Source organism: Protomyctophum bolini (assembly GCF_963924005.1).
Source record: "Protomyctophum bolini genome assembly, chromosome: 6".
Classification (NCBI taxonomy): domain Eukaryota; kingdom Metazoa; phylum Chordata; class Actinopteri; order Myctophiformes; family Myctophidae; genus Protomyctophum; species Protomyctophum bolini.
Window position 1 is genome coordinate 29,670,936 of NC_137867.1, and position 17,502 is coordinate 29,688,437.

General features: G+C 42.7%; 1 protein-coding gene across 1 annotated transcript in view; it reads right to left on the reverse strand.

Moving 5' to 3' along the window:
* Positions 1–17,502, reverse strand: part of arvcfb (ARVCF delta catenin family member b) — a 242,226-nt gene that overhangs the window by 187,795 nt on the left and 36,929 nt on the right. Inside the window, exon 2 of the mRNA XM_080766507.1 lies at positions 5,929–6,021. The gene's annotated coding sequence lies outside the window, so the exon portion shown is untranslated. The remainder of the gene's footprint in view (positions 1–5,928; positions 6,022–17,502) is intronic.

The following is a 17,502-nucleotide window of genomic DNA, read 5'->3' on the forward strand; positions in this document are numbered from 1 at the left end:
GGATCAGAGTAGCTTTATAGCTTTTCGTAGGTTGGCAGAACAGGCTGACATATAGATACTATAACTAAATTCTGTTACAGTAGTAGTTAGCCATCATCAGGCTACCATCATTTATTGATTGAATACTTTATTGACAGTTTGAAAAAACTACAGAGGTACAGCTGTTACCTCTGACAATAAAGCTAAAATAATACCACAAAAAAGCTCTGAGGGCTTGATTCCATTTTGGTCCAGTGAATTAAATTCATCAAGCTATAAAGCCTGATAGTCACACTACTACTACGGTGTCCCATGCTGCAAATAGCAGATCTACAATTTAATGTGTGGCGTTAGAAATAACAGCTCAGTTTCACCCACACCTGAATCTTACCACTTTTTTTCACCTCTCTATGAAACCAAGCATGCAATTTGAATATCTCAATTTTCTTCTGCAGGCTAAGCGCTTAATTTTCCCGTCTGAATGAAATGTGGGAAATAACGTTTAGGATAACATTAAGAAATAATGTTAGGATGGAAACCTAACTTGTAATGACAGGAAATGCCAATGAGAAGAACGCAAAAGGCTTCATCATAGAAACAGTAATTGGCTAAAAGGATTGGAAAGTCGTTTGTGGGAGGGCTAAAGGCTGGGAGCTGGATGCCCATTTTGGCAGCCCCATTCTCAGCTCCCATCTACTGTAACTTACTACAGGGGTGTGCCAAGTCAAGTCAAGTCAAGTGATAAAAGAAGCACACTCTCACTTGCTGTCCATTACATTATTAGTCGTATTCCTCCAGCCCATTAATAAGCCCTCTGGTCATAAAATGATAAACAGCATGTCTCTGGACAGTTCTGATGCCTTATAAATCACAATGAGTTATAAATATGATGTATGTCTCTAGTTGTGGATGGTGGGGGTGACAAGGAGTCATTCTGCAGACTACATGGTCAGAATGTCACTCGAGGTAATGATTCTCTAGTGAAATGGTTCCTATTAATCACACCTAAAATGTAATGGGAACTGTTTTTTTAAGTGATTAATTGTAAGGCCATTACAATTCACTGTGTCCAAAGGTCAGTGCACTCATACACACATACATACAAACAAACATACACACACTTTGAAACAAAAGCTTCCCATAGGTGCCAGGAGAATGGCGATAAAGACAGGGAAAAGGAAGGAGGGCATTTAGTTTATTAACACTGTGCGCAATAGTGAAAGAATGAAAACCCCTTGACAGAAAAAGAGGTGGGGACGTAAGAGAGATAGAGGGAGTAAAGGAGACAATTAAATGTTATTGAGTTAACCAAGCAGACAGTAGGCCTATACCTGGAGACTATGTGGTCCTAAGAGACCACCTCAACCCATGGCACTTTACGTGGGCTGGCTTATTATCTTCAAGAAATTCAGCATCACTGTCAGGGAAAAGTAAATGAGCATTTGCGCCTGTCGTAGACATGCGCAGAGCAAGTTCAGTCAGGGAACCTCAGTCAGCGCGCCGGCCGTTAATTGGGCCACCGCAGCATCAGGCTCTCATCCACATGATTCACTCAGCCAATCACACGCTCACCCAATCTCATACCGGCTACTTTAACCAAAGGTTTTGCATTAATCCTCCTGCTTGCTTGCTTGCTGCTGCTTTATTGTATACTGTGCGCTGCTGTATACAAAGTGCTCACCCACCTCCACCCCAGCTACCACCTGTCGTTTTGGATCTACTGTTTAGGTACGGGGGATTCAGAGTCCCTATGGTCGGGACTGATGCGCTTGACCTGAGTAACTAAAAAGCAGATCCAATACATCGCCAAACCATAATAAATATATTGCATTGATTATCTTATATTCAATAAATATATATATTACATCCTCCTTGAGTTGTCTGACTGAACCAGTTTTAATTTAAAACTGGTTACTTTTCCCTGACAGTGATGGTTCCCGATAAGTTCAGCAACTATTAAACTTTTAAACTTTTTTCCTTTTTCATGTGAATGACAGGTTGTTTCAGTCTACCCAGCCTGAGCATTTGTACACACATGTAGTAGCCTACACATGCGCCACAACTGTCCAGTTGGCACCTTGCCAGTAGATTAATATGTGCTCTCAAATTATTGAAATGGCTTGTCATAGTGAGAGTTAATTAAAATCATGCATGACATTTTATAGAGTCTAGGATTTAAGGTTAAGGTGACCTTGATTTGGGAGAAGAGGCTCTGGGATAGATAAGCATACTGCCATAAAGTTGGTACTGTATAAGCACTTCCATCACTACAATTTACCCAGAAGGTCTAGAAGTTCCTCCAAATGCTAACCTTCAAATCCTGCACTTGTAGGTTCAATGAGGGCAGATGAGTAAAGAACGACATGACTGTGGGACACGCCATTTGAAGTTTTACTCTTGGAGTGCTACTTATAAAAAGGTCATGCTGAATATATGATGAAAGAGAAAAATCTGCCCAGGACATGCTTTCAATATAATTTCTTGCTTTAAGCACTGGGGGTGAGGGGGGGTGGCCCAACACAACATTTTGAGCTTGTATCTCAGCTATTTTCTGCAAAGAGCCTAGTGTGTCCCTGGGGAACTTAATTACTCTGTTCAACAAACTATATACTGTAGGGTTTACGGTAAATTTAAGCCAGGACATAATGTAGCATGGTTAAAGAAACTCTAAATAAGAACTATTTTGTATTAATAAGACATGACATCAAGTTTTCAAGAAAGCACTGAAATAGCCCCCCCCTCCTTTGCTTCAAATCCTTCAGGTGTTCTTCGGGAGTATCTCGGGGTCTTGTTGACGAGTGAGGGGAGGACGGAGAAGGAGATCAGCCAGAGCAATCTTCGTTCCTACTCTCAGTCTCTCACCTATGATCATGAAGTGTGGGTCATGACCGAAAGAATAAGGTTGTGGATACAAGCGGCCGAAATGAGTTTTCTCAGACGGGTCACGGGTGGCTGGCATCTCCCTTAGAGATAGGGTGAGTTCAGTCACACGAGAGAGACTCAGAGTAGAGTCGCTGCTTCTTCACTTGGAAAGGAGCCAGCTTACTGTAGGTGGTTGGGACATCTGGTTAGGATGCCTCTCGAGTGTCTCACTGGGGGAGACCCCAGGGCAGTATGAGCTGGGGGGGTTTATAACTATCTTTGCCTATGTTTTTGCTGTGACCCTACTCTCACAGGCAGCTAGCTTACAAAATATGAGACAATAAAGATGAATGAGGAGCCATAATAATAATATAGTAATTGAGTGAAGTCAGCTGGAAAATGTGGGAGAAGTGATCTGATTCAGAGGCATGAAGTGGTTTATGAGAACTGTGCTATACAGTATACCCCAGCATCTTTACATGGAGATATGAATTCTGCAGTATGAAATTTGTGTCCTAGTGTTACCCGAGCCTGAGTTGTCTTTGGCATCAGATTGCTTGTCTCTAAGGCCCAGAGGCCCAAAAGACAAAGATAATGATTTTTTTCACTGAGTGTATAGTATTTTGGCTGTTACGACTTTGTATTATGATGTACTGTGTGGGCTCGCTATAATCCAACTTACTGTTTGGAGAAAATAAGGGGTGTGTGTGTGTGTGTGTGTGTGTGTGTGTGTGTGTGTGTGTGTGTGTGTGTGTGTGTGTGCGTGCGTGCGTGCGCGCATGTGTGTGTGTGTGTGTGTGTGTGTGTGTGTGTGTTGAATAAAGCGTAAGTTAAAAACAATCACATATGGAGGTAGGGAGCTTTAAAAGCAGGTTATTAAATTGTCCATAGGATATTGGGGTATACATTTTTAGTGTTTGTTGTAGAGTGTTCCATGAAGTAGGGGCATCAAAGCAGAAGGCAGAAGGGTGTAATGGCAATATGAATCAACATCACTTTGATACAACTAACTCTCAGTATAATACCGGTAGAACAGTTCAATTGGAGTTAAAGCAAAAAGAAGGGTCTTTATTCACTAAACCAGAATGTGTTCACTAAGCACGTGTCAGAACTTGGCTATATCTTTGTGTGAATTTTCTTTTTCTCTGCAGATCTTTAAATCTCTCTTCTACATTGAGCCTTAAAGCTGATTTCTCATCCTGGGCCAGGTTATAACTCCTGGGCAGAGATACGCAGCAGCCCTGTTTGATGTACGGCCCTCTCCAGGAACAGCCAGAGCAATATGTCAGCATTAAACAATTGTGTATAAGGCCAAGAAAGGAAAAAACTGAAAAGAAAGAAAGTGTAGAAGAAGGAAAAAAAAACTATTCAGCTTTAGCCAAGTTACGCAAATGACCAGAAACAAGAATTAACCTAGTTAGCAACAGAACAACTGTGACTCCAGTGTTCCAATAAATCACTGCATAATAGAGGTTACAGAATTTTTGGCCAATGAAAATGGTAGCTTCCAGAAACAGGTTCAACTTCAGTTTAGAGATCCTAGGCAACTTGTTTCAAAGCATGAAACGTTTGCAAGGTGGCACAAAACTGTTCCTCTACGGCTATGCCTTTGAAATAACAAAAGTACTTGGAATACAGTGAAAACAAGGGCATTTTTCAAAAGCGGAAAAAAATTGTAGTTGTTGAAATGGGTAACATGGGTCAATGATAACATTGAAAATGGATTATGTCTGTGTGTGTGTGTGTGTGTGTGTGTGTGTGTGTGTGTGTGTGTGTGTGTGTGTGTGTGTGTGTGTGTGTGTGTCTGAACATTCAGGGTTCGAACATTCGCTCGTTAGGGTTGGCACTCAAATCTTAATTAATGAATTGGAATGGATTTTATTCCTTTGTCTTACTGTTTCCCCCCCTAATAAAGTTGTTTGTTTTCTCATGCCCCCCATGTAAAGCACATTTGAGTATTCATATAGAGCGCCGCAGTCCCTCCCCCTTTCAGAAAAACGAGTGGCCCAGGAAATGAAACCCCAATGCATTCTCCCATCGGCACTTCTAATATAATTTATTTAAAGACGGTTACGCCGCGGACAAAGCCAACTCGGATCGTGACAAATCATGACAATGAACACAATGTTTTGGGCCGATCAAATAATTTATAAGACGAAAAACAAAACAAATAGTGTTGTCTCCTGACTTTCTTTTCTTCTTTCTAATGATTTGATCGGCCCAAAACATTCATATAGGCACGAAGTGAGTCTACCAAGCCTGGAACGGCTGGTCCGGTGCTTCACAGGGACAAGGACATAAGTTGCAGAAGGAGGAGTGGACACTGGAGCAGCACGAACATTTTGAGCCTTTTATTAGGTGCTAGTATACAGGATAACGACTAACTTTTAGTTAGTCATTATCCTGTATACTAGCACTTCATATAGGCACTTGCTGCACTTATTTATCTGTTGGATTTGGATATTAAGTAGCCTTTGATTAAAAAAAAAAAGTGAAGTGACATTATTGCGGTAGAGTGTCTAAAGGGCCTCACACACCGTCTGCGAACGCCGCGCGTCAAAACAGCCGCCTCCGTTATTTCCAATGAACCTATCGCACACCGGCGGCATCTGACGCGCGTTCACGCCTCGCCTGACACTCCGATACGCCACCGTTCTATTTTCAAGGCGTTGCCGCGCGGCAACGCCTGTGCCGCGTCGCTGCGCACCCGGTGTGTGTTGGGCTTCAGCCCTGCGTTCACTATCGTCTTTAAGGCGTCTTACTGGTAGTTAGGTTGTATTTTTTTAGGAAATACAACTAACAAACAAATAAATAAAAGTCTCCAATTTCCTCTGCTCATATTTTACTCAAAAGTACTGTCTTACAAAATATCTTCCATTATATCTAAGACAATTAAGCTAAACTAAGCAAATGTTCAATGGCCATTGACCTTGTGAGTTTGCCATGTCAAATGCATAGCCTAATCGAATTCCATGCTAAAAGCTAGAAGCCTAACAGCTGTGCAGTCAGGTGCTCCAGCAGCTGTGACATAATGCCATTGGTTCCAGTAAGTCAGTAAAAGCACACATGAAAACAGTACTAACTCACCTTTGGCTGAAGAGAAAGACCCATAAAACTGTCAGGACCGGTTAACATTTATCAGATGAGAGCCTGCTCCTGCTGCGTCCTGCACCTCTACACCTGCAATAGAAAAAGAGGGAGCCTTTAATTGGATTGGATTTAAGATTGAATTTTAAACTATTCATGTGAAGCATGTAAGCTGGATTGTGCCCAAATACAGACATGCATAACGTCACAGCACTGATATGCAAAACAGCATGGTTATAATGTAATGGTTGACGTCAGTGCAAATCGCTCAACCGTTTCTGTTGTTTATGACATCTGACCAGAGCTCGAACAGCATGAGTGAGAAAGACAGAGATACAGGCAGACAGAGACAGCGAGCGGAGGGAGAGAGAGAGGGGTTGTGCGTGACGTCAGACCTGAGCTCGATCGGCAAGAGAGAGACAGACAGAGAGGGACAGACAGTGGGAGGGAGAGGTCAGGGAGGTCGGGAGAGGGCAGGGAGGCACGGATAGAGAGGGGAAGGGGGAAAGTGAGAGGGAGGGCGGAGAGGGACAACAGAAAAAAGTGTGTTGCACAAAAAGAACTATGGGGGAAAAAACGCCTAGAAGTATACTCAACCACAAACAAAACCACAGTAAAGACTGAAGTCGCACAATAACACAGAACCTTTAAAAACATATGTAATGTTGAACACAAGATAGTGAACCATAAAAGACACAAGTTATATGCTGTGTTCAACACCATCAAAGACTCAGCACTGACTGGCTAACAGGGTTTAAATACACAGAACAACCAATCAAACTAATCGAAACAATACTCAGGTGTGGTGGTTAACAAGGGGGTACCACACTGGGTATAACTACTAGGAGGCAAGGAAAATAATGTCCAAAATGACCCCAAAAGTCCCCAAAATTATTACAAAGACCTCAAACCCTGACATGGAGAGAGGATGAGAAGAAGTGAGAGAGAGAGAGAGAGAGAGAGAGAGAGAGAGAGAGAGAGATTATTTCACCTACAGTATGCAATATGCATGTAACATGCAGCACAGCTGACATGTCAGCGTAGCGTGTGGAGACTGGAGACTCCTGCACTGCTGTTTTACGGGATGAGTGAGACAAGATGCCAGCTGGGATAGGATGGGGATTCCAGTGAAGAGGCTCTCTCTCTCTCTCTCTCTCTGTCTCTCTCTATACAGTATGCACACACACACACACACACACACACACACACACACACACACACACACACACACACACACACACACACACACACCTCTGTTTCTCCCTTCATTCTTTCGATCTCTTATATCTCCCAACTCCCCATATTTCCTTTCCACCATCCCTCTCCTCTTCCCCTCTCATCCTCTATCGAGTCTACCCCAATCCTACCCTTCCTGCCTCAATCCTTTTCTCCTTTCCCCTCTATTTTCCACACACATTCTCTCTCTCGTTACCTTCCTGTCTGTGTGGACTCGGGCCCTCCATGTTCCTCTCTGGCTCACTCGCCTACGCTGCTTGTGTGGGCTGGGCTCAGGGGCATAACTCCATACAAGCAGTGTTGCCAGATTTTGCGAGAGAAACAAGCAGCCAGGTCGACGGAAACAACTTGGCCACATGAGCGAGCATGCACACACGCATGCACGCACGCACGCACACAGTGCCCATAGCCGAGGTGGGGTTGTCGAAAGGGCCTTTCTGTGTGGAGTTTGCATGTTCTCCCCGAGTCCCCTAGGGTAGGTATAGCCTCACAAAAAACATGCAGTAATCCCGGTCTCTAAACTGCCTCCCCCTGGCCAGCCAGGGTGCCTGATGGAGGGGAATGGTTGGAATAACATGTTCCTTACACGGGTCCAACTGGGGAAACTTCCCCCTGTCAGGTGAAAAGAAGGGGCTTGGACTCCTCATGCATTGAAAGGAAGCATGAGGTCAGTCCGTTGCTCTCCCCAGGTTGGTAGTGGGAGTGTAGAGCCCAAGATTAGATAATTAACACTGGGTGAAAAAATGGGTTACAAAATCGTGGGATAAAAATTGGATTAAAAAAAAAGCCCAACCCACAACTAGCAATATTTAGAAGCGACTTTACAGAAAAACAAGACCAAAGTCGCTTATAATAAGCGGATAAGGGGACATGGCAACACTGCATACAAGAGGTCACACATGCTCAGAGATCATCCAGGGACACCCACATCTGCTTGACTTTCATCCAATTAAATCTCGGCTCCTGCTTCAGAGGGAAATTAAACAAATGAAAGAGTCATATTTTCCCCTCTATTTCTCTTTTAATTCTATCCATCATCTCTAAATCTTTTAATTCCCTTCTTTGGTGACAGATAAAAAATAAAATAAAATCTGTGCTGCACTAGTGAAAGCAATGCATGCACTGGAACTCTTTTGCAGCAAATAGCACAAAAAAAGCCAGCCTTGTTTAAAAATGTGATGACATTTACAATTCCGGTGAGGCCCGTAAAGGCAAACTGAGAATCGCATTGTGGTAAAGTTAGCCTCCTTCCCTGGTACATCTCATACTAACGGATGTTTCATGCAGCACCTTACTGCTCTTTTTGTAACAAATGGCAGAGATTATAAAGCAATGAAAACAACACAAAACTATTCTACAGAACAAGCAAACACAGGCGCAAACTTTCTTATCAAGAGCCCTGAGGGGCATCTTAGCTGAAACAGCAGCATTTTCCTTGCATGTCCCATCTCACCACATCCATAAACTTCCTCTTTTCTTCTTGCATGGTGTCATGAGTAAAAAACATGATCTCTCTGTGTTCTTATTTGTTTCTCACACAAACTAACATTGCTGATGCATGCACATTCATAAACAGACGCTCATACCCATATAGGCTACCACACACACACACACACACACACACACACACACACACACACACACACACACACACACACACACACACACACACACACACACACACACACACACACACACACACACACACACACACACAGGTAGCTTCCCTATAAACAGAATGGAGCGTGGGCAGGGAAAAGCAGAAAAGGAAATGTAAAGGATTTTAGGGGTGGTATTTTGCTGGTGGGGCTATAACAGATTAAAAAGCAATTTGCTCGTCATGTCTGGTCCCTGCACTTCTAAATGAGAAGCGTCTAGGTGAAGATGGAGAACAGATGAGTGCCCGAGGAGCCTGTCTGTCCCGTCTGTCCCATCTGTCCCATCCCCATCTGTCTGTGTTAGACCTCAACCCCAACCTCATCCCTAGTAGAGCCTACTCCCCAAAGCCACAGGTTTTCAAAGCGGAAGCGGCAAGGGGGCGCCAGTGGGGCCAATTGAAAATAAATTGAAAAAATTAAAAGCAATTATTAAATCAAAACGTTTCATTAAATATCAATGAAGGAGAAGACACACAGGTGGAAGCAGTCAGTGAACAGCACGGTCCAGGATGAGACAGGTATTCCATCCATTACTTCTTTAACAATCTGAGAATCCCATTGGCAAATAAAAGAAAAACAGCGACTGAACTTCCTGAAAGAATGTTCAGCTGTAGGGTCTACTGCACATGTATGGAACTTTAGTCCATGCTACTTGAATCCAAGCAGTTATAAAGGGTGTATACATGTTTTTTGGGGTGGTGCTCCTCATGCTATGTATATTCTACTGTCTGGAATATAGCTGTATGTCTTGAGGTCCTGTTGACCTCACACAGTTGACCATAATATAGTTTGACGCTGTATGTTTCTCTCTGCGTGAACGGTGAATGTCACCAAGATACATTCCTGTATGTTTATTGTACTGAAATAAAGTTAAATTGCACTCAAATATAAAGGTGCAGTAGCCCTGCACTATTGTACCTTGCTATTCACCACTATCAGAAACTCAACAAACAAATACATGAAGTTGGGAGTGGTCTACAAAATCGGATCTAAGTACACAACACATCATTTCTCCCATGCTGCATTAATTTCTTTAATTTATTCATACATTGAACAACAGTAATCTCACCAGTATGCCAGAGAATAAAATTAACTTATTCACAATATTTCTTCCACACATACAGCAAGCACAACCCTGCAAGTTAAGGTGGCAGTGTCACATTCACAGAACCATAAATCAAATCTACGTGCTTTGCTGATATTACAGACAGCATTTTGGAGAGCAAGCATACAGCTCTCACTCAGCAAACCTTCTCTAAATAAATAGTCTATAGGCCTAACAAACACGCTGCCTTGAAATGGTAGTTGATTGACCGTTTTAATCTTTATTTATCTAGGGAAGGATTGATCGTACATGGGTCTTTTTCAGCACTGGCCTCATTCACACAATCAAAAGCACAGCTTGGAGCTCGCCATTCTATTATATCCTGTCCTATACTACACCACAGGTAACAATTTCAACATGACGTGCCTTTGGCATGTCATTATTTCACATTGCATGTGTGTGTGTGTGTGTGTGTGTGTGTGTGTGTGTGTGTGTACAGTCCACGCACACACACATTGCAAGAGTTAGAGTCTTGAGGATTTACTGGATAACAATCAGGAAGAAACTCAACCATAAAGCCCCTTGGGGATAAATGCTTGATCTCGTAGACATTGACACCCCTCCCCCCATCCCGTTCCACCCACCATTAACTAAACTAATGTTTCAGTCTCACTTTATATGTACTTTGCAATGCAACATGTTGTATCCTCACTCATTTGTGCAGCCTACTTAGTGAGTCACTTCATTTTTACATACTATGACAATACATGTTTAAAACTCTTATCGCCCATCGTCATTTGGAACCATTAAATCAGTATGCCCAATTTGCAGCTTCAGAGCCCATTTCAAGGTGACACAGTCACCATCATGGTTGTGCGATAGCATAGTATGTAGCCAAAAGACGCCTGAGAGGATCGACAACCACAGGAGGTATGATTATTTTGATCAAAGGTCGCGGGAGAAGATAGATTTTAACTGTTTTTCATATCATTCAAAATGGTGGGTGATCTAAAGGTCAGAGGTCAAAAGTCAGAACACAAAAGTTGAGGCGCATATGTGTATCGAAGTTGTATTGCTGACGGTCAAACGGTTCATGAGCTATGCCTGTTCAAAGTTTACATTTTCAATTGAGTGCTATAGCCTCATTTGGCCAATGGGCTTCGTGTCGTCACCGTTTAGCAAAACCCTCTATACCATATTTTTTGCGAAAACCGACTGCACAGTTCAGCCAGAAGAAGAAATCGCATCAGGCTTGGTCCCTTAATAATTTCTCAAAGGTGCAGGTGTCTTTGACTTTTAGAGCCAGGGTAAAGAAGTGAAAAACTTTTAATGACTTCAAACTATTGGAGAGTGAAATACAGTGACATCAATGTTGTGTTATTGCCTTCGAATCAATCTTGAGATTAAAAAGATGACATATTAAATCATCTGTCAGCAGCGACAACGCACACATAAGTATTTTAATAGGAGAAGTCTGTCAGTGCTCTCACCGGTAATCCTCCTAATTGTGATTTAAATGCTTCGCAGTTTAGGCATTTAGGCCTATACATTGTACAAGTAGCTACAAGTGATTTAGAAACTACCCATTGATTTGCAAAAGGACACCTAAACAGAACATGTGGTAGAATGCATTTCAAATAACAAAATTCCCATAATTGTCAAAGAAGGCCATTCTCCAATTTCATTGGTTTCAATTTAAGTTTACAGACACCAACTTTGTACAAAAATGGTTCTAATGACCTATTTCAGACTGTGAAGAAGCCTCAATAAAACCTCCTTCCATACTTCCAGTAAGTGGGAAATGGTTGCTGCCAGAGAGAAGCACGACCAGACACTTCCACTCACTCAATACAGTAATAAGGTACATTCAGTTTTAATGGCTTATGGATTAGGCACAACTCAGCCGTGCACACACACACACACACACACACACACACACACACACACACACACACACACACACACACACACACACACACACACACACACACACACACACACACACACACACACACACACACACACACACACACACAAAGAGAACAGTGTGTATGTTTAATCAGTCAAAAACAATGGTCACAAAGTCTGCTTGTTTGCTGGTGACAAAAGACGGAAAGAATTAGTGAAATAGAAATGGTGATTTGATGCCGTTAGGAAAAGATGGAGAGCGGGCGTTTTGCAAGTGTGAAAAGCCATTCAAATGGACTTAATGTGCTATGAAATTATGCAGTCCTCAAACACCATCTATAACACTGTTTCCATGACACATTTTTACTACAAAATACTACTAAAAGGTACAAACAAGACTGGAGTCTAAAAAAACGTCTAACAGCCTCAGCCCCTGTGCTCTCTCTCTAGGTCGTCCTCAGATGAGCCTTCCATCGTTGCTTCCAGTCATCCTGGTTCTCCATACATCCGGCCAGCTCATTGGTGCTTTGTGATCCATCCACACACGTTAGTATGTGCCCATGTGTTGGTTCCCACAGCACCTGGTGTCTTTGGCAGTGTCCTGCAAGTCTCATTCTCCTGGCTGCTATTTTGTCGCTCACCCTGAATATTCCAGCATACAGATTCTCGTTGGAAACATGTGTACTCTTGCTGATGTTGAGCACTACACGTAACATCCTGGTTCTACTTCTCAACCGGAACAATTGGTTTGAACCAGTTTGAACTTTTGGGGATCTGTTGGGAATTTATTACACGAAACTGGCATGTGCAGTCTCAATGTTTGTAAAGAATAAATCTGTCTATATGTAGTACATACACCATTTTAGCTCATATCAATCAACATGAAGTGGCAGCTACATAATAAATCCAAGCGTGTATATAAACTTTAAAGTTAAACAATCTCAATGCACCAACCAAGCTGAACTAGTTTCACTATGTGATAGCATATATGTTATATAATTTGACCAAAGCGCGGAGCAGAACTTATCTCAAATCTGCCAAGATGAGTGTAAGACAAGACATAAAGCATACTGTAGAAGAGGAGAGGGGGAAAAATAGGCCATGCAACTCCAAGTGAGCTATGTATTATTTGCTTTTTCTGCAAATGGTGTGTTGTTTTTGCTGTGCAAGCAAAGCAGGCTGAGTAGGAGAGAGATATATTCTGTAGTGTAGATGACTCAATGTGATTGTTGAAACTCATCAAGAAACGATTGCATTCTGAAACACTAAACCTCATGAGTGTGGAGAAGGTGGCACACTAATGCACACCCAAACACATACATTACTGCTTTATTGCCACCGGTACAGCTAACAGCCAAACACTTCACCACAGGGACTGTGATATGACACTCTTGTCTGTGCGCAGGGAAGAGATACATATCACATCTTCCTCTTGCTGTTGTATCAGCAATGCTAGCTACAGTACATTTAAATGATGAAAGGCTCCCGATCTCCAGTCAGCAAGAAGTGGTTGCAAAAGAGGTAGATAATATTTAGAGACAGGGGTTAAGACCATCATGCAACATGACCCATTGCAGTGATATGTGGAAAAAGTCTGCTGCTGCAGACAAGATTGACCTGTAATAATGGTAAGAACAGTATAAGTAATATCTCAATGAAAAACCTAGTCTCCTCAAAGTTTATGCCAAAAAGATCTATATGCGCGCAGTAGCACACAGATGTTGAAGTCCTGTTATTTCCACCAAATGTTTTCCCCAGAATATAGCAACGCTATAGGGCTCATGTGATTAATACACAGCCAATCCACCACATGAAAGATAATGCAAGTCTTGTTCCAAATAAGGAGTGACTTACAGTACACTGTAACACTCAATATGAACACATATTCATACAGACAGTAGGCCTACAACACAGAGCAAAGCATGGCCTGCAGCTATATGCACCAACATTTAACCCTATGCCATGTTGGGTTTATAAAAGTCCTAGTATAGTGCTCTTTAACATATTCTAATCCCAGTTCAACTCACTTGCACACACTCAACTGTGGCTAATTTATCACTGACTCATTTCCTTCAAGCGTTTAACGAGAGATACACAAGGACAATATTCTGTAAGAAGCAGACGAAGCCTCTGGAAAAGACTGCCTCCATTTATCCAAAATGACAGTGGGATAGAACGCAGCCAGTGCCACTTCATTTATACAGTAGAACTTAATGGGTGCTGACAAGCTCAATAATTTTTCTGAGGCAACAGATAACTTATAATTATCAGCCGAGGAATTAAACTGCTGCTAAGAGAGAGTGGGCACTCAGTGTGTGTGTGTGTGTGTGCGCGCGCGCGCGCGCACACACACACTGTGTGTGCTTACGTGCATAGTCCATTGGTCAATGCAGTGATGTTTAACGGTGGACCTTGGGTGTGATATTGCTTGGTTTATGTCAAAGAGCTGACTTCACAAGGCTGCTGGCACGTTGGTTGGCGTGGTCTGCTGCCTGTAGCAACTCTCTTTTCTCTCTCTCTCTCACTCCCGCTCCTTCCACTTATTTCTGCCATGCCCTGTCTTCTCCCTGCCTCTCTCACTTTCACTCCATCTCTTTCTGCCCCCCCCCCCGCCATCTAGAGCCCACAACAAAACACAGAAAGGCGTCTGAAGCCTGAAGCGACTGTATATTCACAAAGAACAATGGCTTTGCTTCTAAACTCCAGCTGAATGTATAGGCTGCCGTTTTTCATCAAGCTCACACACCAGTGTCAGAAGAATTTACTGAGTTTATCATTACACACAGTCATTTAAAGAGAATGGTAATCAATTGCCCATGATCAGCTATGTAGAATGCAGAACGCAAAAGCTGCTGTGGTCAGAGATTATGGGGAAAGTATGGGCAGAGACAGACGAGAGAATGACAATGACAAAAGTATGAGAGAGAGAGAGAGAGAGAGAGAGAGAGAGAGAGAGAGAGACAAAACAGTGTTTTAATAATGCCATGGTTCCCATCTCTGATTTAATGTGGCAGTCAACTATAAACCAAAATATTCATCCCAACTGGCATTCATTTCCATTACAGTGAAGCAAGTTAATCTATTAAAGAAATAGAAAACATTATGTGAAACACATGGTACTTCCTTGGCCTATTGGCAGTGCTGCACAAGAAATTTGATGCCGATCAACCCATGTGGTTTGCAAGATTGACCCGAGGTGGAGTGCGCACACACACACACACACACACACACACACACACACACACACACACACACACACACACACACACACACACACAATACTGATACTTTTAAATAACCGATTCTCAAATAAATACACCTCTCTCTCTCTCTCTCATTCTCAAATAAATAAATACACCTCTCTCTCTCTGGTTAACCATAGGTAAGCGCCTTACAGAGAACGCAGCTGCCCTCTATGGGTGTAAAAACAAAATGAAAATGCAAAACATTCCTCACACTATTTCCTATGATGAAGCTACATTCTGGCAGGCAGAAAGAAAGAGAAAGCCCAGGTGTTAATGCTAATTAGACTGCATCTTGCTAATGTTGTACATACGCATTACGCAGACACACACAAGCACACCATTTGCACATTAGCATGCATGCGCACATACACACATACCTGTGTCATACTCTGTCATTAAATGTGGCCATACTGCGATACATATTTAACCAATGGAATGTTCAGTATTTTTTCATTTATTTTCTCTTCCCTTTGTAGACACATGTAGAAAATAATTTGGATCTATTCAGTCCTCCTCCCCCCAGAGCCCCCACTCCGCCCCCGGTGCAGTTGGCGAGCTGGCGGTGTCAGAATCCATAACTTCTGTTGCCAAGTTCAATATAGCACAGAAATACACTGTTTATCTTTGCATTCTCTTCTCCTCCAGCCCTACATGGAAGACATGGTCTGTACAAAAAAAAGAAAACATGCATGCACGCAAACTCGCACACACACACACACACACACACACACACACACACACACACACACACACACACACACACACACACACACACACACACACACACACACACACACACACACACACACACACACACACACACACACACACACACACACACACACACACACACACACGACAGATGGTGCATGAACAAACCACCCCCCCCCCCCTTGGGTTACAGATTTTATGTTGGGGACCCCATCAAATGTTTGCTGTGTTTACATTGAGCTTGAAAAGACCAGAGGAGGCAAGCAGTTCATATTTCACTCTCAGCATGGGGCTTCAAGCATTTAGATGCAGACACAAACTAGCCCCTGTCCACACCACAGTGGAAACCGACAGGGGACCAGAGAGAGTATGTGTGTGTATTTGGATCTGCCTATCCAGTCGAGGTGGCTTCTCTATAACCCTGATCACACTGACTGAGCATGCTGTGATGTGATGTTGCTGGCTGCAGTTGTCAAGTGACCCCAGGAAGACATGCTGCAAGGATCAAAGGAATATATGACCTCTTCATCTCTGAAAACATGATTCCATTTTAAATATGGCCCAGCTAGCGCTGTCTGTTAATGGCAACAGTGGTTAAGATGCATGGCCTAAATCAACAGATCCCCTGCTGTACAAACCTAGTACCCCTAGAGAGGTGCACTGGGTTTCTAGTCAAATATTTACATTTATCTGTCTCTCAGAGGAATGTGCAAATAATTTAACTCTGTATAATCTGACAGGACTGATCGACTGCTGGTGGTGTGGTATGTTAAGTCCATAAATTACTATGACTCATGCACGGTATATACTTGACATCATTGCTGACAATTTTCCAAAGCATACCATGGTTTGTTTGATCTTAGTTCAGTTATTAGTTCATTTGGTTTGGTTTGAGATCAATACTAGTCCAAAACTCATCTTCTATGGCTTGGCCAACATGTAAAATTGTGTGCAATTTGTCAGAATCAGATGTAGGGTTTTGAACTGTTTGAGGCTCGGGTGGTGCCTTAATTTCCTTGATGATGCAGCGATGAGCTTTGACTATGCACTTCTTCTTGTATAGTTACATTACTGGAGCGAGGGGAGCTCGCCTCCCATGATGCGTTCTGCTGACTGCACCACCCACTGTAGGTTTTTCTTCTCTTGGGCAGTGAGGTTTCCATACCATGCTGTAACACAGTCTGACAGGACGCTTTCAATGGGGCTGTTTTAGTACAATCTGAGGATGCGAGGGCATGCTCCGTACTTCTTCAGGCAGCGAAACCAGTATAGTTATAGACGCTGTTGGGCCTTTTCCCTGACGTATTTGGTGTATTACAGAATCATGTCTGTGTGGATTTGTGAATGTCTATGGTGTACATTTCTGGACATGCAATTTGTGACACTAGTAATTTTCTTTGTTAATGTGCACTAAAGTAGCATATTACATGCTGTGTTGATTCAAAAAGGTTATAAATGTAGACCCCCCATGCCAAAGCACCAGCGCTCACACAACAGTTTGCCGTCTGCCGCCACCCAGGCGGATACGTGCATGCTTCTCGCCTTCAGGGCGTCGTTCTGGTTAGTTTCTATCTGCAGATGTGTGTTGTTGATTTTCGACTCTGTAGTGACACAGAGTGATTGATATTTGAGTTTTGCCTGACTCCAGACCCTGAATCTGTAGCACACCAATTAAAGATTCTTTATGTTGTGATTCGGGTCTGTTGTTGTTGTCATCCAGTATGTTTTCTCATTTGGAATTCCAACCAGGCCAATTAGCGTCCATTTGAAT